This window comes from Symphalangus syndactylus, chromosome 5 (genome assembly GCF_028878055.3).
Source record: "Symphalangus syndactylus isolate Jambi chromosome 5, NHGRI_mSymSyn1-v2.1_pri, whole genome shotgun sequence".
NCBI lineage: Eukaryota > Metazoa > Chordata > Mammalia > Primates > Hylobatidae > Symphalangus > Symphalangus syndactylus.
In genome coordinates, this window is record NC_072427.2 from 94,489,996 (window position 1) to 94,514,833 (window position 24,838).

Genomic DNA, 24,838 nt, shown 5'->3' on the forward strand with positions numbered 1-24,838 from the left:
TCAACCCTGCATCTCAACAGTTGTTCACGGAAGTCACAGACATAGACATTGTCATGGAGAGGAAAAGTATAGTTGGGAAAAGTGAGAGAGCCTAGATTTTGTAAAACTGAATCGCAGTTTTACAAAATCTGCTTCTTATGCCAATATTGCTGATATGTGTGAAACTTAGGCTTGAAAAAGGATTATTTTTGCCATTGTGTTTTTTTTTTTTTTTTTTTTTTCCTTTTTTTGAGACAGAGTCTCAGTCTGTCTCCCAGGCTGGAGTGCAGTGGCGCGATCTCAGCTCTCTGTAACCTCCGCCTCTTGGGTTCAAGTGATTCTCCTGCCTCAGCCTCGTGAGTAGCTGGGACTACAGGCACGTGCCGCCATGCCCAACTAATTTTTTTATTTTTAGTAGAGACAGAGTTTCACCATGTTGGCCAGGATGGTCTTGATCTCTTGACTTCGTGATCCACCTGCCTTGGCCTCCCAGAGTGCTGGGATTACAGGTGTGAGCTACCGTGCCCATGTGTCATTGTATTGTTTTTATAGACCTTTCTAATTAGGAATGAACCCTGGGGGTTAGGATGAAACAAAAAATCACATGTTTTTAGTAAATCCATTTAGAGATTGCTTGCTTTTAAGTACTTTGTATAAGATTTGGGATTTGGATCTAGTTAGGTGTATATTTATCAAGTTTGAATGGGGAGTGTTGTAGGTGCTCCCAAACACTGTAATGTCCAAATAGGCACTCCTGGGGGAGGGAGGAAACCGGGGACTGTGTTCGTCTAAACTTTCTTTATTTCCTTGTTTACCTGCTTTTGAGCCAGAAGCTACGGTCCCAGCCTGACTATCTTGAGGCCCGGTGAGAGTACTGAGCCTAAGAGTAGCAATTATGAAGGATGGAAAGGGCCAGGGAATTGCCTAAACCTAGTGACTTCACCTGGGAAAGGGAGAGAAGCCCAGTTCACAAATCTAAATGGGACAAATGAAGAGAGGGCTTTCAGGGCACCTGCATTTAAGAGTATAGATGATGTGGCCTGGGGCAGTGGCTCACGCCTGTAATCCCAACACTTTGGGAGGCTGAGGCAGGTGGATCACCTGAGGTCAGGAGTTTGAGACCAGCCTGGCCAACATGGTGAAACCCCATCTCTACTAAAATACAAAAAAAATTAGCAAGGCATGATGGCACATGCCTGTAATCCCAGCTACTTGGGAGGCTGAGGAAGGAGAATCGCTTGAACCCAGGAGGCGGAGATTGCAGTGAGCTGAGATAGCACCATTGCACTCCAGCCTGGACAGCAAGAATGAAACTCTGGGGGGGGGAAAAAAAAAAGAGTATAGAGGAAGTGAACGACCTTAGAATAGTTGAAGAGCTTGAGAAAAGCCTGGGATACTTCACGTTTTTCAGAGATCCTAGGTATAAAGAAATAAACAAATCTCAATTTTAAAAAAGACGAAGAAAGAAAAAGCCAAAATAACCTTTCAAGCATTCTGGACTATCTGAGTTTACTTTTAACAAACACATTGTTACTATTTTTGATATGGAGTCTCTGTCTGTCGCCCAGTCTGGAGTGCAGTGGCACGATCTCAGCTCACTGCAACCTCTACCTCCTGGGTTCAAACAATTCTCCTGCTTCAGCCTTCTGAGTAACAGGAATTACAGGTGCCCACCACCTGTAGATGGTGGTGGTGGTTTAGTAGATACAGGGTTTCACCATGTTGGCCAGGCTGGTCTTGGACTCCTGATCTCAAGTGATCCACCCAACGTGTTGAGATAACAGGTGTGAGCCACCGCACCTGACCCAAACAAATTCTTTTTAACCTAAAGACAAACTGTTCAACTCAGGATAATGGTGTTGGGCACAAGATATTTATAGGGTTTATAAAAACCAATTTATTGTGTATAACATGTGGTGTGGCCTGGTAATAACACAGGAAATCAAAGTTATATAATGAATATCATCATCTTTCAACTATGCGTGTCATCTATATATGTCATATAAGTGTCTTGAAAGTTAAAATTTGAGACCCTGTGATTGTGAGGTCAAGGTCAAATGGCTCTTCTGTGATAGCCCTTAGTGCATTCTATTCATTATTTAAAGGCCAAATAAAGTGTTCTTTCCCTCACTTTAACATTAATCAAATGCCAGGAAATGAGCCCTACTGGGTGCTCAGGACACAAAGATAAGTAAAACACAACCTCCTCTGGCAGGGCTCACAGATGACTGAGGAAACAGCCCATCACAGCAGCTAACTCTGATTTGGGATGATCTTCCTTGCTTTTGCTGCTGACTCAAAACTTATTTCATCTCCTTTCCTTCTCCTTGCTCTTAAATTCTCTACTACTTTTTGAACAAAACTCATACAGCTTGTATTGCTCTCTCTTTTGATGAGAAAATAAATGAAACATTATTATAAATATTTATGTTATAAAATATTAAATGGTTATAAACAATTTTAATGCAAAATAATGAGAAAATGCCCTACCTTTTGTTGCAGGCTATAGAGTACATGGCCTTATGCCTTGCACACTCAACGGAAACGGTTGTGCTGATGGCTATTTTCTGATGTTATGGTTCCTTTTTGACTCCTACATGGCAATAGTTTAAAATGACATGTGCACAACCTGCTACCTGTTCCCCAGAGTTGTCTTTCCTTTCTTCCTTTTGGTAATAGAAACTCTATCCTTCAGGTGGCAATGGCTGCTCAGAGAGCAACTACATTTTCCTGCCTCCTTTGCAGCTAGGTGTGGTGGTCAGAGTAAATTCAGGACAATGAGATATCAGAAAAAGCCATTCCTGGAGCTTTTGTGTTGCGCCCTAAAACAGAAGCTTCTAGTTAGCTATTATTGCTCTTGTTATCTCTACTTTTGGCAATCTAGGAGAAAAAATTTTACCTCTCTCTGACCCCCAGGGAAGGAATGAATATATACATGTGATCATATCTCTTATCTCCCTCTGTTGTAAGAGCCTTCTCTGTCTGCCAGGCTTCCTGTGGAGCTCATTGAAGTCTTATTCATATTTGCCTTTCTATTCCTGAGTATACTTGGCACATTAGAGTGTCCTATAATGTTTATGAATGAATCAAGGAATACCCTGTACTGTATCATGTTGATTGGTGTCATCTTTCAAAATATTGCAAGAATCATAAGAAAGTATCTTACCTTCGCTAGCACAGTGGCTCATGCCTGTAATCTCAGCACTTTGGGAGGCCAAGGTGAAAGGATCACTTGAGCCCAGGAGTTTGAGGCTGCAGTGAGTGATGATTGTGCCACTGCACTCCAGCCTGGGAGGTGGAGCATAACCCTGTTTCTTTAAAAAAAAAAAAAAAAGTATTTTATCTGTTTTTGCCAGTAACTCAAAATTGTTGATAGAATTGATTGTATTTCAGTAATTAGCCCTTCCCCACATCCCACCCTATGCCATATGCATTGAAGAATGGACTTTATGTTTCTACCATCCATGAAACATCCAAGTATCTAGACATCAGTGACAACCTTTTGTATTCAGCAACTATTCATTAGTGTATGACCATATTCTTCTGCCAATGTGAAATGTTCATTTTAGATAATTTGGTAGATACTTTATAGGAAATTCAGCTTTCCTATGAAGAGGAAATGAACATGTCAGATATGTTCCTTTAAACAAAGGTGATTAGTTTGTGACTGGGAAGAAGATGTCATATTTTAAAGGGATGCTTTGTTTATGGAATTACCATCAGAATGAAGTAACATTTTGGAGCATCTCTGGGTGATGTGACCCAAAGGAACCACACTGGACACTGCTAGGAGCCATCAATGCCATCTTCCATTTTTTGAACTACTGCAATTTTCCCTGATTTGGGAACCTCAGGCTAATTTTGTTTGGGCACTGAAAACTGTCTCAGGACACCCTCCATCAATTGCTATTTATGTGGTAGGAGCAGAAACAGAAAAGCCCCTTTTCTCCCCTGAGGCGGGGTGGAAAGAAGAAACAAGGCTCTTGTACTGAAGTGTCACCACGCGCAGCAATCGCTAATCATGGTGGAAATAACGTGGTCTTTTCCTTCCCCCTCATTGCTTTTATATAAACAGCCAAACACAGTGAATCAATTTTTCAAACAAACTTGTAAAATCAGAAAATGCAACGACCTTTAACAGTTGGTAGCATGAATTATCAGGGCCTACAAAGAGGTTTTTAACCATTGAAACATGTTGGCAACAGGACAAATGAGTTTTTTTCGCCTTCCAACCCGTTAAAAATAGCTTTTATAAACTCTTAACTCCCTCTGATGGTGAGCTTACCATTAATCACCTTTATGACATCTTATATTTAGGCCACGGATAAATCCATGGGTCCTAATCAACCACTTTCCTGAGGAAATTGGCCAAATCCCGACTGGAGGTGGGGGATGAATCACAACCACCCTGCTATTCAGACAAATCTCTTTTCAAGTGCCCTTAAAGCCTTTTTTTTTCTTCTTTTTTCATACACCAGCGAAGACAGCCACACAGGAAACAATAATAGTTTAATCTCTTGAAAAATTTCCTTCCTGCATTGCATTGCTTTCAGACAGGTAGTCAGAGCCAGCCAAGGAAAATTAGCAGCAGCTCCTGCCAAGAGCAGGCTGCTACTTGAGCCTGTTCGTTTCACCGCCTTCCTCTTCCCCAGCTGCAGCCAGGAGCCTACTTGCGCTCCCCAGGACACTCTCCTCCATGGGCCCGCAGTGGATGTTCTTCTGTTCAGAGGTGACCTTACTGACACTGGGAAAGAGAACAACAAGGCGAAGAGCTGCTTGGTGACTCACTGCATGGCTAGACATTTTTAAAGCCTCTTCTTCCTTCTCCTCCTGGAGTTCTCTGGAGCTTCCAGTAGGGAGGACAATGTGTTATCTGGAGAAACACATCTGGCTCTCAAAAAAATGCAGTTCCTCGCAGCTGGAGCCGTTGTAAAGCTGTGTCTCTCCTTTGCACGTGGAAGGCTCCCGTCTGAGTGGTGAGCAATGCAGCCTAGTCACAAGACCTCTGGGAGTATTTTCATTTGAACAAGGCTCTAAAGAACCAGCTGTTTCTGAGTTTTGTGAGATACACAGGTCCACCGGCTTTACCCTTGCAGGCAGTGCAGGACACCAGCCTTTGAAGATGCTCAAGAATTCATTGCAGATTTCATGAGAACCATCATAGACATTATTCCTTAGAGGTTAGGCTGCATTTTTCATGAAGGACTCAAACTGCCTCAAAGGAGTTTCTTCTAACAGCAAATTTGCTCAACTGTGGACAAAAAGAGTCTCAGCTTCCCCACAGGCCACTGACCACAGGCTCAGCCTCCCCACAGGCCACTGACCACAGGCTCGGCTTCCTGGATTGCCCATGCCCATCTGTCCTCTTGACCCCATGGCTACTGTCTTCTCTGTCGACCACATGCAGACTTCTGCTGTAACACACAAGCCAATGCTTCAGCTCAGAGTTCTGGCTTCTCTTTCAACAGTTTTTATTTTTTCCTTGGCTTCGTAATTTCATGAACAACTTGCAGAGCCCGGGCAAAGTCAGTTGCATTTCCATCTCTTGTGTATTTCTCCCTTCCCATGTGTGGTATGTGTAAAACAGTAATCTGTTTTATAGAGACTAGAATGAGGAGGGTGGGGGAAGATTCACTGGCCAAACTTCTGATGGGCACAAAAGAAAATGAACAAAATTAGTTATTGTAAAAATAGCCCCTCAGAGCCACCCACAGTGTCTGGGAATTCTCTGGAACTGTTCCCATGCATTTTTAGGCCAAGCAGAAAGTAGATGAAATAGCACCTGTTTTCATCTCCTTTTCCCTCTATTATCAAGGATAACTGAAAAGTAAGCTCTGTAGTATTTTCCTTAGACAAGTGCCTTAGCTAGCCAGGAATATTTTCACAGCAGTCCAAGTAAGAACATCAGCAATCCATATTCACATAGGAGCTGAGGAAGAGGCCACCCTGTTGTGAAGGAATAGCAAAGGCCTTGAAGATGTTCATCATGGTGTTATTTATCATGTCAATAAATTATTAATGACCTCTTTCCAGCAATAAGGAAGTGCTAAAATCGTTGTCTAACATCCATATAATGGACACCATTCACAGCTATGAAAAGACACATTTTCTTTTTTAATTTTTATTTTAGGTTTGGGGGCACATGTGAAGGTTTGTTACATAGGTAAACATGTGTCATGGGGGTTGGTTGTACATATTATGTCACCCAGGTATTAAGCCCAGTACCCAATAGTTATCTTTTCTGCTCCCGTTCCTCATCACACCCTCCCTGTCAAGTAGACCCCAGTGTCTGTTATTTCCTTCTCTGTGTTCACAAGTTCTTGTCATTTAGCTCCCACTTATAAGTGAGAACATGCAGTATGTGCTTTTCTGATCCGTGTTGGTTTGCTAAGGATAATAGCCTCCAGCTCCATCCATGTTCCTGCAAAAGACATGGTCTTATTCTTTTTTATGGCTGCATAATATTCCATGGTGGATATGTACCACATTTTCTTTATCCAGTCTGTTATTGATGGGCATTTAGGTTGATTCCATGTTTGCTATTGTGAACAGTGCTGCAGTGAACATTGGCATGCATGTGTCTTTGTGGTAGAATGCTTTATATTCCTCTGGGTGTATTCCCAGTAATGGGATTGCTGGGTTGAATGGTAGTTCCACTTTTAGCTCTTTGAGGAATCGCCATACTGCTTTCTACAATGGTTGAACTAATTTAAATTACCAACAGCAGTGTATAAGGTTCCGTTTTTTCCACAACCTTGCCAGGATCTGTTATTTTTTGGAAAAGTCACACTTTTCAAAGAAAGCTAAATTAATGGCAGATACTCTTACACTAAGTGAAAGAAAAGTAGGATGTACTGTTTATACTATCTTCCAATTTAAGTGTATTTATTGGAGAAAAAATTTCTGGTTAATGAAATTATGAGTGATTTTAATTTCATTTTTATAACTTTTTCTATTAATTTCTAAAATGTTTTTAATGCAAGATGTTTTTAAGTAGTCATACAGGCATTATTTCTGACTGTATCACTACAACCAATTTTACTTTTCTGGAGCCTTGAATTCCTCTTTAATTGTCTTCGTTTCTCATGACTTTGCCCATGGAAGTCTATGTAATTTTTTTTTTTTTTTCTTTGAGACGGAGTCTTGCTCTGTCACCCAGGCTGGAGTGCAGTGGCATGATCTGCGCTCACTGCAAGCTCCGCCCCTGGGTTCATGCCATTCTCCTGTGTTAGCCTCCCGAGTAGCTGAGATTACAGGCGCCTGCCACCATGCCTGGCTAATTTTTTTTTTTGAGACGGAGTCTCGCTCTGTCACCCAGGCTGGAGTGCAGTGGCATTATCTCAGCTTCCTGCAACCTCCACCTCCCAGTTTCAAGCAACTCTCATGCCTTAGCCTCCTGAGTAGCTAGGGATTACAAGTGCATGCAACCACACCCAGCTAATTTTTGTATTTTTAGTAGAGATGGGGTTTCACCATAGTTGGCCAGGCTGGTATCCAATTCCTGATCTCAAGTGATCTGCCTGCCTTGGCCTCCCAAAGTTCTGGGGTCACAGGCATGAGCCATCACACCTGGCCGTAATTTTTTTTCTGACCTTTTTTTAGGCTTTTTCAAATTCACTCTCCTGCCTGGCTGTGAAACTCCAAGGTGATGGTAGAAGTTTTCTTCTGTATTTCTGCCATTTCTACTCTCCCAGAGATGGTTTATTTTGGTTAATCAGAACTTCATCCTAGGTAGCATTTCTCATGGTCTCCTCTACATTCGGATAGAGGAAGTTATCACCAAGGAGAGTGAAGGACACATCAGATGTGCTGCTTTCTAGAACAGTCTGCAGGTGAAAGTTCGCCTGCTCCGTGCCTCTTGAGTGGCCTCTGAGTTACATCAGGCCAGACTCTTCTTCCACATATTCCCCTGTTCCCCCGGCCTTTGTTCTATCCACATACTTCCCCCGTGACATCTTGGCAAACCTTCTGCTAATTATTTCTTTCTTGTCTTCTAGTCTGCTTACACCTGAGGTTGGCTGTTTCCTCTTACATATGCCAGATCCTGTCCCTGTCCCCAGGACATTGAAGTCCAGTCCTCTGTTCTTCCTGCACGTCTGTCATCACATTGACCATCTTGTAGGGGAACCCTTAGTCTGACTCCCTCCTGAAGGGCAGAGCTCACTTCTGATTTAGCCCTCCAACCCCAGTGTGTAACATAGCACTCATTTTATTTTATCAATATATTATATTTGTACATATTTATGGAGTGCATGTGAAATTTTATGACATGCATAAATGTGAAATGATCAAGTCGGGGTTTTTAGTATATTCATCACCCAAGTATTTCTCATTTCTGTGTGTTGGGAACATTTTCGTTCTCCCTTCTAGTTATTTTGAAATATACAATACACTGTTGTTAACTGTAGCCACCCTACTCTGCTATGGAACACTAGCACTTATTCCTTCTATCTAACTGTATGTTTGTACCCATTAACCTACCCCTCTTCATGCCCCCGCCTCCCACCCACACACCCTTCCCAGTCTCTGGTATCTATCATTTCACTCTCTACCTCCATGTGCTCACCTTTTCTTAGCTCCCACCTATGAGTGAGAACATGCAATATTCGTCTTTCTGAGCCTGGATTATTTCACTTGACATAATGACTTCCAGTTCCATCCATGTTACTGCAAATGACAGGATTTTATTCTTTTTCATGGCCAAATAGTGTTCCACTTTGTACATATACCACCATTTCTTTATCCATTCATCTGTTGATAGACACTTAGGGTGGTTCCATATCTTTGCTATTGTGAGTGGGATATACATGGGAACACAAAACCTCATTTTGGTAGGCACTCAGCACAGTGATGTGAACTGGATACTGCCAGCTGTAGTTTTCATTTCCTAAAGTGCAGGATTAGTTTATTTAAAAGGTGGTTAGTCCTGATGTGGTTCCTATCACATCAACTTTCGGTGGTCTTATTTAACTCCTTCCACTAAAAATCTCATGTTTTCTTTATTAGCTATACCAGGTGCATTGGTTTCTAGTTGCTCCTATTTATTTTCTCTAATTCTCTCAGGTCACACTTACCTAATGATTTTCATACAGAGTGACACAGATATTATGCCGAATGGATTTGCTTGCATAGTTTTATTTGGGAAGTTTTCTTCTTTCTCAATTTGTATTTGAAAGCTTCTGGAAGGAGGAAGGGTAGAGATGAGGTAGGCAGAAAAAGAGAGAGCCAGAGAAAGGCATAAGGAGAGGGAGAGAAGGAAGGGAGGGAGAGGGATTTTATTCACCCTGAGAACAATGAGAAGCCCTATCTAACTGTGCTCACAGATGGGTTTTGACATCGGGTAAAGGTAAGAACATCAAGGAACAAAATGGTCAGGGAAAAAGTTATGTTGACTCAAAAGTTTTTTCTTTTTTTTTTTTTTTTTTTTAAAAAAAACATTGAATTAATGATGCTACATCACTGAAGATGTCTTTGAATAGTGGCATTACTATATACTTGTCTCCTGAAACAATAAAAATAGGCAAAATTGAGATCTTTGAGAGGTATTTTGTTTATCGATTTATTTTAGATGTAGTCTTACTCTTCTTGCCTAGGCTGTAGTGCAATGGCGTGATCTCGGCTCACTGCACCCTCCACCTCCAGGGTTCAAGCGATTCTCCTGCCTCAGCCTCCCGAGTAGCTGGGATTACAGGCACCCACCACCACGCCTGGCTAATTTTTGTATTTTTAGTAGAGATGGGGTTTCACCAAGTTGGCCAGGCTGGTCTCGTACTCCTGACCTCAGGTGATCTGCCCACCTTGGCCTCCCAAAGTGCTGGGATTACAGGTGTGAGCCACCGTGCCCGGCCGAGAGGTATTTTAAAGGCAACACGAGGGTTTGTTTTCTGGACACATGAAAGTCTGAATGTCCTGGATCTGATGTTTGATAAGATATCTCTTCACTATCCATAATTGGAAAGGAAATTCTGATGGAGGAATCAAAATTCATAACAAACAGGACATAATTGAATGGCAAGCAGAGAGGTAGTCACCCTTCGACAAATGTCTGTCTTAGTGCCAGCGTTGTTCTGGAGGCTTGTAGCTGTAGTCAGATGAGCCCCGCTATGCCTGGCTTAACTTCATGAAAGTTTTGTGACTTAATAAACAAGGTGTGGTGGGAACCAGAGTGAGACTCAGGCTGGTCGAGCCTTGCCTAAGCATTCAGGAACAGGATCATGTGAAACAATACCTTGCCCAGGTCACGGCTACGTCAGGTATCAGCACTTTGCTTATTTCCGGCCAAAGCCCAGGTGAGTCAGGGAAAGTTCACGTACCTCTGGCCTTTATTCCACCCCACTTCTGCGTTTAGTTGTGGAGGAAGACTCTGGCCAGGGAGACTCTGGCCTGGAAGACTCAGAGGACTGATTGTTCTTGAAAACACAAGTCACAATCCGATTTGTGTGAATGTTGGTTCTCTGCTTGGGGAACGGTGAGGGGAGGGAAGGTGGCATTCACGCTGGAGAGGTGGTCAGGGCCAGCATTCTTCTCTTGCTCTCTATCCTCTGTCCCTAAGTGACCCACGCTTCTGAGATTGCTCTGAGAGCATGCCACGTGTTCATCAGTCTGTTCATTTTTTCTCTTGATCACACAGGAGACCATATTTCAGGCCTCCTTATTCTCTGTCAACTGGACATGATCCAAGGAGAACTCCAAAGACCGGAGGATGATGGAGCCTCTAGGAGGGAGGGCCCAGGGCTTCTGAATCACCTTGTGGAAGGATGCTGCTGAGTATCTCATCAGACTGTGCTATGAGTGGGGCATAAATCTTCATTAGGTGACACTACTGAGAAGTGGGGTTGTTTGCTACAGTGGTAAGACCATCTGACCAATACAAGGTGGCTGCAAAATCTGACTTTCCAATGGCCAACATACCTGCCTTATTTTGTGCCTCAGCCTTCTCATCTATAAAATGGGATACGACAGTACTTACATCATAGGGATGTGATGATGTAAAGTATTTAAAGTTGGACCTGATACTTGGTGAAATGTTAGCCACTACTATTACAGGTGCTATGAGACTATTACTACTACTACTTTTATAACCTCTACTACAGCACCCTCCCTATTATAGCTGTGGGGCTTTCTTTTGAGACTAGAAAGCCCATGAGATAAGTGGTTGCTTGTTTTCCATGAAAGCCGGCCATGGATCTCCTGCTTCCCAGAGAGGGGAAAATAGGTTTCTTGATCAGAATCTATGTGAAGTATGAGCTAAGCCAACCGAACAAATCTTAGGTCGTGTCACCCAGGGATTATGTGCAAGGAAATGGCACACTTTCTATTGTTACGGAAGCCGAACACCACCTGATGATTCATAATGGATTTAGAGGGGAGAGATCATTTTGGGTTATGAGAAAATTGTTGAAGATTTTATGGAGAAAATGAATTAGTTGCTTAGTCTATCCAGTTCATTTGATGGGGGTGAAAAGAACAAATGCTGAACATGGCCCTAGAAATTTAATAGCAACCATGGAGTAAACTTGACTTTTCAATAGGGGTTTGCCTTATGAAGCTTAGATAATGGGATTGTAAACAAAGGCAATATTGCATCTGTAGTGACATCCCGGCCACTCAACTGGGATAATTTGAATTGTTCTAACTGGCTAACAGATGAAGGCTGATGTCTGGGTCTTAGGATGGTGCAGTTGAGAAGTTGAGTGTGGTAATTAAGAATGTGGTCTTTGAAGTCAAATTTCCTGGGTTCAAATTCAGTGGCTTACCAGTTGCATGACCTTGGGCAAGTTACTTATTCTGTCTGGGCTTTGATTTCTTCATTTGTATTATAAATTGGAAGTAATCATATACTTCTCTTACAAGGTTGTTGTGAGGATTAAATGAGTTAACACATTTCAGTGGCTTAGAATAGAATGATATTGTGAAAGTAAATTAAATCTTGGGACCCCAAACTCATTAAGCCAAAGGGAAAAGTGGAGCTGGGAACGGGGTCACCCAAACCTGCCTCCCCATTTTTCGTTCCTAAATAAGATGGCTACAAGATGAAAAACTACATACCTCTCCCATATTTTGCCTACAAGTAAATTCCTGGTGAGCTGCAAGATCTTTATTCTAAGGTGTTTCTGTTAAAATTTCATCATGGCGATGCAAATTGATAGCTTATCTTTACAGGTGCAGCCATCCCCCTGCCCACCCTACCCAAATGCCTATCTGATTATTCCCCTGCCCCATTTTGTCTGTTACCTTATGTAAAATGCAGATTGCCTGCCTTTTTCCTCTGCCTCATTTGTCTGTCATCTTACATTAAAAAAATGCAGATTTATTGAGCCAGACAAAGGCATGAATGACTAATTTTTCCTAGCCCCCTCTTACATGAAAATTGTGTACTTCGCAATATCCTGCCCTTTCCCCTTTAAATTTGGAGCCCTCAAAATCATCTTTGGAGAAAGGCATAGACCTGTCTCCCAGGCTCGCATTCTTACCTTTGGCAAATAAACTTCCTAAAATGATTGAGACTTGCGTCATCGTTTTTGTCAATTGACATCACTAATGATTATTGTTATAACAAAATATTGTTTAGTACCTTGGTCTGCAGCGTAGCCATCTATTTCGAAGGGGGTTTTAAGTTTTGTAACATTGACAGAGAAATTCGAAGCTTCATGCCTTTGAGTTTCAGTCCCAAGAAGTTCCCCCTAGAGGTCTGGCATAGAAATGTGTTTGCCTCACCTGTAATTCCAGCACTTTGGGAGTCTGAAGCGAGCAGATCACCTGAGGTCAGGAGTTCGAGACCAGCCTGGTAAAACCTCGTTTCTATTAAAAACACAACAATTAGCAAGGTGTGGTGGTGGGCACCTTTAGCCCGGTGACTTGGGAGGCTGAGGCAGGAGAATCACTTGAACTCAGGAGGCAGAGGTTGCAGTGAGCCAAGATCACACCGTGGCACTCCAGCCTGGGCAACAGAGCGAGTCTCCGTCTCAAAAGAAAAAAAAAAAAACAACCAAAAACCAAACCAAAACAAAACAAAAACGAAAGAAAAGAAATGTGTTTGCCTGATTCAGTGGTGGCTCCAGGAGCAGCACGAGGAGGCGGAGTGCTCGGGACCAAGAGGATGCAACACACCGTTTCCAAGATACTCATTTTCACCCATTTTGTCTGTAGATTTTTTGAGCCAACCTGACTGCCCTTTGAAGCTGTTTCCTGATCAGGAAGACTGGAGAGATAAGAATGAGGCTGTGGACTGGAGTACAGTAGGCATCTATGATGCTGACCTGTCTCAGAAGATGGGAAGAAGCCACCTAGATGTGTGGATAATTATTTTCCCGAAATTAAATTTTTACCTGTTTTTACCCCTTTTGTCTCTCCGCTTTCCAACTTTTCTTTAAAACATAATTTCAAACTGTAAGATGTATATTTGTTAAACTTTTAGTGTGGAACTCATTTCAAATTACAGAAAAATTGCAATAGTAAAAATATTGAGAAGCACAACAAATACCCTTTATCCAGAATCACCTGTTGTGGACATTTTATTCCATTGGCTTTATCATTTGCTCTCTCTTTCCATACATACACATATACATGTACGTATAACATAGAAACAATATATTTGTCTCCTTTGCAAGCAAGTTGCATACACCATGGCCCTTTACCCCTAAATCCCTCAGTGTGTATTTCCTAAGACTAGGAATATTTATTCTTTTGCACAGCTGTAGTACACTTATCAACTTTGGTAAATTTCACATCAATATAATACTCTAATCTACTGTCCATATTCCTGTTTTGTTAATTGACCCAACAATGTACTTATAACACTTTTTTTCCTTCAATAAGGACTCAGTCTAAGATTGCATTTAGTTATATGTCTCTAGTCTCTGTAAGGTATATTTTTTAAAGGGCAGAGCACTTTCAAGCACTAAAAGGATAATTTTTTTTTTTGAGACAAAGTCTCACTCTGTGGCCCAGGCTGGAGTGCAATGGCGCGATCTTGGCTCACTGCAACCTCTGCCTCCCTGGTTCAAGCGATTCTCCTGCCTCAGCCTCCTGAGTAGCTGCTATTACAGGTGCCTGCCACCACGCCCAGCTAATTTTTGTATTTTTAGTAGAGACGGGGTTTCACCATGTTGGTCAGGCTGGCCTTGAACTCTTGACCTCAAGTGATCCACCCATCTCGGCCTCCCAAAGTGTTGGGATTACAGGCATGAGCCACCGTGCCTGGCCAATCTTCCTTTCTTGCTCTTAATAACAGGAGCAAACACACTTGATCTACTTATGATATTCAATGCTGTAATTAAGAAAAAATACAATGTTCATATCTTAAAAATGGCTAACTTTTTTGGGGTGCTGTTTAGAGGTGTTTAATTTTTCTAAGTTATCTAAAGTTTCTATTCTGGTGCTTCTGTTGCTATAAACTTCTCAAGGACAAGTGTTCTCTTCCTTCCTCAAGTTTAATTTGAAAAATGTGCAGGCACCAGCAAATGGAATTACAGGGAAATCTTTTAGTGTACAGATGGGAAAGCACACCCTTTTGGAATTCAGATTGAATCTGTGCTTTCCCAGGTTTTGTTTTCTCAGACAAATGCCACCTATTTTTACACAGGAAAAATTCTACCAGCAGTTATAAGTACCTCTCAAATTTTGGGCACAGCAAAGAAATTATAGTTGATCCTTGAACAATGTGGTGGTTAGGGATGCTGATCCCCACCCCCCCCCCGCCCACCAATGCAGTTGAAAATCCATGTATAACTTCACCAATAGCCTGCTCCTCAAAAACTTAACCAATAGCCTACTGTTGGCTGGAAGCCTTGCTGATAACACAGACAATCAATTAGCACATATTTTGTATGTTATATATATATTATATACTGCATTCTCACAATAAAGTAAGCTAGAGAAAAGAAAATATTATTAAGAAAAAGGTGGATGAAATACGTTTACTATTCATTGAGTGGAAGTGGATCATGATAAAGGTCTTCATCTTCATCATGTTCATGTTGAGTAGGCTGATAAAGAGGAGGGAAGTGGAGGGGTTGACCTTGCTGTCTCGAGAGGGGCAGAAGCAGCAGAGATGGAGAAGGTGGAAGGGGAGTCAGGAGAGGAGGCATGTTCAGTGTAACTTTTACTGAAAAAGAGTCTGTATAAATGAGCCTGCATAGTTCATACCCATATTGTGCAAGAGTCAGCTGTACTGGAAAAACAAAACCCATGAAATCTCTTCCAATGTGTTGAGCAAAGAAATGGGAAACAATATTAAGGTTTGAGGTCTCTCTTTTCATTGGCAATAGCTTCTTTGGCTGTTTCTTCCATTCTTTATAACAGACTTCTTTAGGAGGGACCAGGAACTTTTTAGATTCAACTTCCTACATGTTTTTATGAATTCCATAAACAGAAAGGGATGTGTGCATGGGTGGGAGAGGAGGGGAAAAAGAGGTAGAAGAGTGGTGGTCATTCGCAGGAAGGCTTCTCTGACTGCTAAGAATGTATGAAATACTGCTCATAATTGTTACTATGCAAACTTAAATACACCTCAGTTAGCAATGAGCAATTTACCACACGTTGGCTTTCTTCGGAAGCCAACGTGTGGTAAATTGGAGTGAGGTAGTTGAGGAGAGCAGGCTCTGGAAAATAAGGTGAATGTATGGAGGGGAGATGGAGGAGGGTTAAGGGAAGGGTTCCTTTGCAATCTTTCAAAGTTTACTTGTTTCTTGAAGCTGTTATCAGTTTATCACTTGTAAGAAGGTAGAACTATAATAGGACCAAAAATGGGCTGTGTAGGGAGGATGCTAGCTTCCTCTTCAGAATGCATGGAGTCACCTATAGTTCCACCTACTTGGGAAGCTTAGGTGGAATGATCGCTTGGGCCTAGGGTTCAAGTCCAGCCTGGGCAACAGAGATCCTGTCTCTTTTTTTTTTTTTTTAAAGAGAATTTAGAATGTGTGGAGTTAATGGTTACATAGTCTAGCAGAGAATATGTTTCTGAGAATAAGAAAGAAAAACACGAGGGAAACTGGTGTTTGAATCTTGGATCAAGTTGAAGGTAGTCTGAAAAGCAAGGAATGTTCTAGAACCTCAAGTCTAAGGGAGTGGAGAGTAAAAATGAAATCTAAGTTGAGGTGAAGACGGAGTCTTTTATCACTGACTCGTCAGTGGCTGTGGGCAAGGAGGAGGATAGGATGGTGCAAGGAGAGCTATAGGATAGCATTTCTGGACTCCCTGAAAAATGCTGAGGTTTTCCAGTTCTCTAGCTGCAGAAATTAGTCCTCTGGGATATAATGTGGGTGAATTGCTGACTTCCAGTGCACAAACTCATTTCTATTAGAGAGAAATAGCAGCTTTTACATAATCCTTCTGAGTGGCCATTTTGTATGCATAGGATGGTTCAACTCATGGGTAATGCAGACTTTTGATATTTGCTTTAGGAAATGGCTGTAAAGGAGAAGGTGGTCTTGTAAGTCCTCTCATGTCCATTTCTGGGGCTCACAGTCTGGTTTGGTGTGGAAACACCTAAGTATGCTCTTTTCGCAGCTTCTTAACAAACAACTCTTAGTAACTCCAACCTCTTGTGGAAATTAAGCTTAACACTGAATAAGTTAAGCAAGTGAGATGTAACCATAGTCATCAAACCATTTTTCCTGGGTAACTTCTATAAATTAATTTGACTATTTTGTAGACTGACTTCATAAGAAATCAGGAGCTGGAATACAGGTCCACATTATTCATGATGTGTAATATAATTGAGATTAAAGATTAAATTTTAGTCTTAGTAAACATTGAAGATGTAGTTAGATACCATAAAACCAGTCGTGTTTAATGATCCCCAGCATTTTTTTCAGTCTCTCAGTATGTATGTGAGAGGGAACTGTGAGCTAAAAATAAATAAAACCTCACTTGTCACATGACAGCTAACAGCATCCATCCATTTCCAGAATGGCAACTTTTGTATCTCGATTTTAATAATTCATGAAAGAGAAGAGGTGTGGTTCCTTCAAAAGCCGGTAAAGTGGACCCTTATCAACCCATCAATTCCTTTTCCTGCTGTGACTCACAGATTGATGGCAACAGTGAAACTTCTGTAGTTTCATAAAATATAGTTTGATGTTTGTATAATCATGTGGGTTGTTTTTAACCTTTTTCATTAGAATTTTATGGAACGAATAATGCACATAGCAAATAAAAGTTAATTTACAAGTTTATCTGGTTGATCAATATATAAAGATAAATTATACACACATACATATATTACATTTAACTCTACAAAATGGACATATTTAGGTAAAAAATAGCCAGCTATTACTAGTTTCATAAGTTACCAATTAAAACACATGTGCAAACATACTACATTTCTACTTATCAGAAAATAATAATGGAACATAGTGCAATTACAGTAAGATAGATTGGAAATAATAACTTTTATAATAAAACACTAAACAAATAATTTGTAGAGTTCTCAAGGAAAGTCATTTTTCTTCTGTATGTAGGTAATGTGTTTTGTTCTGTCAGGGAATTTGGGGTATGGGTTGCTATGGACCAAATTGTGTTCTTCAGAATTCCTGTGTTGAAGCTGTGAATTACTGTGTTTGGATGTAGGGCTTTCAGGAGGTTAAGGTTTAATGCGGTCATAAGAGTGGGGTCCTACTCTGATAGGATTGCTGGCCTTCTAAGAAGAGAAAGAATATTACTCAGCCATAAAAAGGAATGAATTAGTGGCATTTGCTGCAACCTGGGTGAGATTAGAGACTAAAAGTGAAGTAACTCAGGAGCGGAAAACCAAACGTCATATGGTCTCACTCATAAGTGGGAGCTGAGCTATGAGGATACAGAGGCATGAGAATGACACAGTGGACTTTGAGGACTCAGGGGGAAAGGGTGGGAAGGAGTGAGGGATAAAAGACTACAAACTGAGTGCAGTGTGTACTGCTTGGGTGATGGGTGTATCAAAATCTCACAAATCACCACTAAATAACTTACTCATGTAACCTACCACCATCTGTTCCCCAATAACCTATGGGGAAAAAAAAAGAATAGCTTTTGGCTCCTGATTCACTACTGTTCACTCTTGCCGATGAACAAGTCGGTCAAGAAGCTGTGCTGCAGCCATGGCTTTTAAAGATCCCGGAAAAACACCCATGGAGCTGGAGGTGGTGATTCGCTGAATTTGAATCACGTTAATGAGCTGCCACATAAAATCTCTGGAGAAATGTGTGCTGACTTGAACAGAGGAGCAAAGGAAAAGAATCCCGAAGTGAAAGGACCAGTTAGAATGCCTACCAAGACTTTGAGAATTACTACAAGAAAAACTCCTTGAGGTGAAAGTTCTAAGAGATGGGATCATTTCCAGATGAAAATCCACAAGCCACTCATTGACTTGCACAGCCCTTCTGAGATTGTTGAGCAGATGACTTCCATCAGTATTGAGTGAGGACTTGAGGTTGAAGCCACCGTTGCAGATACTTAAGTCAACTATTTTAATAAATTGGTTACCAGTTAAAAAAACAAGAAAAGAAGAGAAAGATACACCAGAGATCTCCCTCTGTCTGTGTGGGCAGGCCCTGAGGCAAGGTTACCTGAGGACATGGTGAAGACTTGCCATTTACAAGCCAGAAAGAGAGCCATTACCAGGAACCTGCTGTTAGACTTCTGACCTCCAGAACTGTGAGAAGATAAATGTCTGATGCTTAAGTGATTGGGTCTGTTGTATTTGCTATGGCAGCCGGAGCAGACTAAGACAGGGATAAGGAGGAGGTAGTTGAAGTCAGAAGGCCATCCTAGGGGCTGTTGCATCTGAGCAAGCAAAATCTGTAAATAGATTTTCCTCTATGAGGAATGTGGAGGGGTTGTATGGAGCTGAGGGGATGTGGGAAACAGCTTTGTGCTGGGAGCACACGTTCAAAGGCTGGTGAGTTTGGGGAGCTACAGACAGTCCAGTATTTCTACAAATTAAAACGCAGAGGAGGCTGGGTCTTGGAAAACCTCGCATGCCCCCATGGAATGTGAATCAGCTTCTGCCATGGTCCTGATAGCTTCCATTTGTGGGTCTACCGGAAGGCTGCATTGGTCTTTGTTAAGCTGTGAATGCTGAGGCAGAGAGTGAGTGACAAAGGGGCTGAGTGAGAACTGAGGTTCCAGTCACCCCCACATCCATCTCTCAGGCCCAGAGCTCTTCACAAGTTGATGGTGTAAGCAACAGAGAGTTGGTGAAAGGTAAATACTCCTAGCCTGCAGGTAAGAGGCAGTGAAGGGACTGCAATCCCATTCCTAATTCTATACTGAAGAAGATGTGATGGGGACAGAGAGCAGAGGATAGGCTCAGGTTACTTTAGGTGATCTGTTCAGCAAGAGGTAGACAGGACTTGGACTGTGCGGGAGGGATCATTTAAGGGAAGGAGTCCAGGATAACTCTCAAGTCTCTGCCTGGTTTCACCTGTGGGGAAAAAGCAAAGAAACTGGCCTAAAGTAGTGACATTTTTTATCTTGGTGGACATCTGGAAGGCAGTTCAGTCTAGGACTTGCAGAGAGGTCTTGGCCAGACAAATGGGCTTGAGGGCAACCCTGCTTCATTTCCCACTGCTCCTAAGTTTTGGCTTACTTTCTGGTAGATTCTACAGATGGAAGATAGTAGGATCACAGCAGAAACTAACTCTCTATCTTGTCCACTCCAGGTCACAGGAATCTGCATTTAGGTTTCCCCTAAGGCAAAATTGGTGGTGTCATGTGAGAGGGGTTGGGGTGGGAAGAAGGGAATGTTCAGTGACTTAAATACTTAGAAACACATCAGCCAAAATGGTTTTGTGGTAGGAATTTAAATTGTGCTTGCACAGCTTGCCATGCTGGTCTGAACTTTCAGCACAGTACCTTGGATTGAAAAATAACACACATGTCATGGGCAAGGCACTTTCATGGACTTGGAAGGAATGACTATGCTTTCTACATAACTAAAGAATTAGAATTTAGGCTGGGTGAGGTGGCTCATGCCTGTAATCCCAGCACTTTGGGAGGCTGAGGTGTGCAGATCACGAGGTCAGGAGATAAAGACCATCCTGGCCAATATGGTGAAACCCCGTCTCTACTGAAAATACAAAAATTAGTCAGGCGTGGTGGTGCGTACCTGTAATCCCAGCTGCTTGGGAACCTGAGGCATGAGAATCGCTTGAACCCAGGAGGTGGAGGTTGCAGTGAGCCGAGATCTCACCACTGCACTCCAGGCTGGCGGCAGAGCAAGACTCAGTCTCAAAAAAAAAAAAAAATTTAGAATTTAAGCCCACTTGTAGCATTATAATTTGTTATACACATAGAGTCACTAAGACTAACAGGAGTCCCTATCCTTAGGAGCTTAGGTAGAGCACAAATGGGCACACCCCAAATCAGAACAAACTCATAGAGGGGCTGGGCCTCCAAAATTGTCATTGCTGCAGCCCATCATGAAGCAGGTGGGTTTCAGGGGCAGTGACGAGTTCCCAATTTGGATAAAGAGAGCTATGAACATTGACTGGCAATACTTTGGAGGCCTAGGATGACTGTTCAGCTGGCTAGGATAGGAACAGACCCTGTGAAATGTGTGGAAAAGGATCCTTGAAAAGATGGTGCTATGGTTTGGCTGTGTCCCCACCCAAATCTCATCTTGAATTGTAACTCTCGCAATTCCCACACGTCATGGGAGGACCCCAGTGGGAGGTGATTGTATTAAGGGGGCCAGTCTTTCCTGTGCTGTTCTCATGACAGTGAATGAGTCTTACAAGGTCTGATGGTTTTAAAAATGAGAGTTTCTGTGCACAAGCTCTCTCTTTGCCTGCTGCCATCCGTGTAAGATATGTCTTGTTCCTCTTTGCCTTCCATCATGATTGTGAGGCCTCCCCAGCCACATGGAACTGTGAGTCCAATTAAACATCTTTCTTTTGTAAACTGCCCAGTTTCAGGTATGTCTTTATCAGCAGTGTGAAAACGGACTAACACAGATGGGATGAGGGAGAGGGAGCTGGAGGTTTAGAAACAGTGCTATGGATGGAGGTCTGAGCAGGGAGGAGGATGGATGGAGAACAGTCCTGTTCAGAGGAGGGCGACAGGGAGTCGTGGTTCCTGAGGAGGGGCAGGGAGTCAGGGAGGATGCTGGTTCCACCGTGGAAAGCAACAGGGCAGGGAAAGGAGACCCGACCCCCTCTTGGATGAGGCTAGATGCTCCTCGCCAGTGTAGCCACGAGGAGAGAGGTGAGAGGAAGCCTAGGGGAAATAACCTGAATATTTGAGGGATGAGCCTAAGAAAAGATATATGAGGTGAGATTTTTAAAGGTGAAGAAAGATCAGAGAGATTATGGACCTGGGATGGCAAATGCAGCAGTACGTGTTTGCTTTCTCCTTGGGCAGAAAGAGAAGGAAAAAAATCTCATGGATCCTAGAATAGTATGCATTTGCTAATTAAAGGCAAAAAATCGCCTCTGGGAAGGAAACTCTGAGATGCACGGATTGCAAGTGAGATGACGGTGAGGAACTATTAGTATTTAGGAGCTCTCTGGAACTTTGAGAGATAAATTGGATTTGTTCAGGTATGGAGGACAGGAATTTAAAGGTCCAGGGACAAGTGGAATCCATCTAGCCGTTTTTGTATAAGAGGAGAAAGAAAAAAGAAGTAGGGTCACAAAAATAAATAAGTAGGAGTTCAGAAAGTTAAGGAGGCTTGGTGCAGTGGCTCACGCCTGCAACCCCAGCACTTTGGGAGGCCAAGACATGAGGATTGCTTGAGGCCAGGAGTTCAAGACCAGCCTGGGAAACATAACAAAACCCCATCTCTATTTAAAAAAAAAAAAGTGAAAAAAGATCACAATACAGGGAAAAGTGAGCTAAGAATCCCGGTGTTAGAGAGCCCTCGATGTGGTCCTGATTTGGCTATTTCTGTCTGTTCCCTGAGCCTAACCTCAGCACTGGCCTCTCCAAACCTCTTTTCAGTCCTCTCATTTTGAAAACAGGGCCCATTACACATTCTCTGAAAGCTTGCTGAGTGATTTAACCACATAGTCTAGGGGAGTCACTCATCAAACATTAGGCTTCTCTTTTTGATTTTTATCCTATAGTGGTATCTATCTAGAGGCTGGTGAAGACAGTGTGGTGGAAGAAAAGTGGGAAGGATACACTGAAATAGGACATAGACGTAGAGGGGAGTCCTTGATGGTCATCTGGCTTGATAGGGAAAGTTAGAGAGCTCTCCTGAACCACAGTTACAGAACTTGGGGTTATAACACACACAGCCCCAGAGAAAACACTTTGTTACCGTATTTCCTCTTCTGCTGGGGCTCTGGCATCTTAATTGGTCAAAAGGCAGCAAGGATCCGCAAAGCCTGTTCCGAATTTGTCCAGGTCTATGCATTAACGGCTTCCTTCTCCCACCTTCCCTTGCGAGGTCCAGCTATTAATTACACTAAGTGACAAAGATTCTCCTTGCTGCATGATGGACACAAGGATGAATCTTTGTTACTGACTGCAAATAACAGAACGAGTGGTGACCAAGAGTCAGGCTGGGAAAACACACTTCAAATCACGCAATGGGCATATGGCACTTTCTTCTGAATTGACACAAGAGGCTGCAGAGAAACAGAGTGGGTATTATTTTGTTAACTTCCTCCTATGAAAATAGAACCTCCGTCCTTTTTTTTGCTGGTTCATTTCTGGCACTGGAACAAACTGTCTCTTTACATTAGTTCAGTTCTGCAGAGAAATGCTCATTTAGAAGGAAATCGTTGGAAAATCCAGGCAAGAATCCATTTTTTAAAGTCACAACTGAATGATTGCTTTCTTATTGTGCTACATGGGGCTGGAAAAATCATTCCTTTTTGTACATATTTTTCTTTTTTGCTTTGTGTTTTCATTCTGCTTAAGACACACATATGTGCCAAAAATGAAAACATTTTCAAAGGGCAAGTTTCAAGGACTCCTAAAAATAGGACCAGTTGCCAAATATATATTTCCCCAATATGTAAATGGCTGAAAAGGAGCACAATGAAAAGCATATGCTATTCAAATTTTCTTTAGAAAAACAAGAGCTGGAGGAGCTGACTGAATCTCTTTAAACTAGTGGCTTCCATGTAAATTTTATCTTTAAGTCTTCAGACATCATTCTTTGCATATTTTACATCTATCTTTTAATCAAGACTGAAACAAGCTACTAAGAATAATCTTATTTTCCAAATGGGAAAAAGTCATTTCATCACATCAGCCTGTAACTTGACATGAACCTTGCAAATAAGCATTAAGGCCAAAAAAGGCATCAAACACCCAGAACATCTAGGCCACTTGTGGCTGCTTCACAGATCTAGGGGCAAATCCATGAGCTGGAAAGTAAAGGCACATTAGTTCGGGTAAGAAGTCTTTTATTTCTTGGCTTCTGTGGCCTGCAATCAGGAATTACCTGAAATTCTTTCTGGAAACAAAAAGGCAGAGCATATATACATTAATTAAAATCAAAGAAGTCAATGGTGGAAGGGGTTTGCTTAGCATTCTATGGCTGTCACCCAGTATGAATGGATGTTCTCTATTCTTAAGCCTGTGCCTTGTAATTTAGGAAAATTATCATTCTTTGTGAAAAATCCCATTGGTGAGCTAATCTCTCAAATGCCTTCTTTGATTTTCTGAAAAACAAAAAAATTTTTTTTGATCAACGAATCAACATGTTTAATGATTATAAGTTGTCTTGTCAAAGGTTTACAAACCTGCATGGCTGTGTCCTTCTTGGGTGGGCTCCTGTGGGGCTGGAGTCCCCTGAATTCCCTGGAGACGTCCTTTTCCTCCAGCAGGGCTATGGAGGCAGTGCTTGGCCAGGAAGTAAGGCTGACAGTCTACACTTTTATCCTTGGAATTATCTTGCTTTCCCAGCTCTGGTTAAAATTTTTCTTTCATATCTTAATATTTCCATGATAGACCATGGGGGAGGGAAAAAACCTCAGAAAAGGTTTCACCCTTGCTGTTAAAAAGTTGTGACCTTTGCTCACATTTGCCAGAGAAAGTGGCTTACACCACCAATTAACATGAATTATTAACTCCTAGATTAATAATTTATTAGAAACCTAAAGGCCTGGGCACTGCCAGATCCAAACGATTTAAAGAAAAACAAAGAAAACAACATAGCTCTGATTATAACAATTTGTAGACAATGCTTGGAATAAGCAATGGCATTTTGGCTTTCCAAAGGATTTCTTATTTTCCCTCTAATACCACACTGACCGAAGAGTCATGCAAATTCAATAATAATACCTATAATGACTCATGCAGATGTTGGTTTTAATTTTTTATTTAAGAAATATTCATTGATATGGTTTGTCTGTGTCCCCACCCACATCTCATCTTGGATTGTGGTTCCGTAATCCCCACATGTCATGCATGGGAGGGACCTGGTGGGAGGTAATTGAATCATGGGGGTGGTTATCCCCATGTTGCTGTTCTCATGATAGTGAGTTTGTTCTTGTGAGATCTGATGGTTTTATAATGGGCTTTTCCCCCTTTTGCTCTGCACTTCTCTTTGCTACCGCCATTTAAAAAAGGACATGTTTGCTTCCCCTTCCACCATGATTGTAAGTTTCCTGAGGCCTCCTCAGCCCTGCGGAACTGTGAGTCAATTAAACCTCTTTCCTTTGTAAATTATCCAGTCTCTGGTATGTCCTTATAGCAGCGTGAGAACGGACTAATACATCCATATACCTCTTTCTTTGCGTCAACTTCTATTTGAAACACTTGCACATGTTAATTTATTTAATTAGTGTTCCTAACGACCCTCTGACTTAGACATTTATTGTCATCTACACGTTACAGACAGGGCAAGGAGAAGCCATGCCAGAGTCACACAGATAGATGGTGACTGGCTGCATGACCTCACCAGGGCTGCCCAAAGTAGCAC

At 42.0% G+C, this 24,838-nt stretch overlaps 1 protein-coding gene and 1 pseudogene across 3 annotated transcripts in view; both read left to right on the plus strand.

Moving 5' to 3' along the window:
- The window catches only part of RUNX1 (RUNX family transcription factor 1), a 1,096,070-nt gene that overhangs the window by 146,700 nt on the left and 924,532 nt on the right, over positions 1–24,838 (plus strand). The window lies entirely within an intron of this gene.
- Positions 18,060–18,418, plus strand: LOC129481615 (small ribosomal subunit protein uS10-like; annotated as a pseudogene).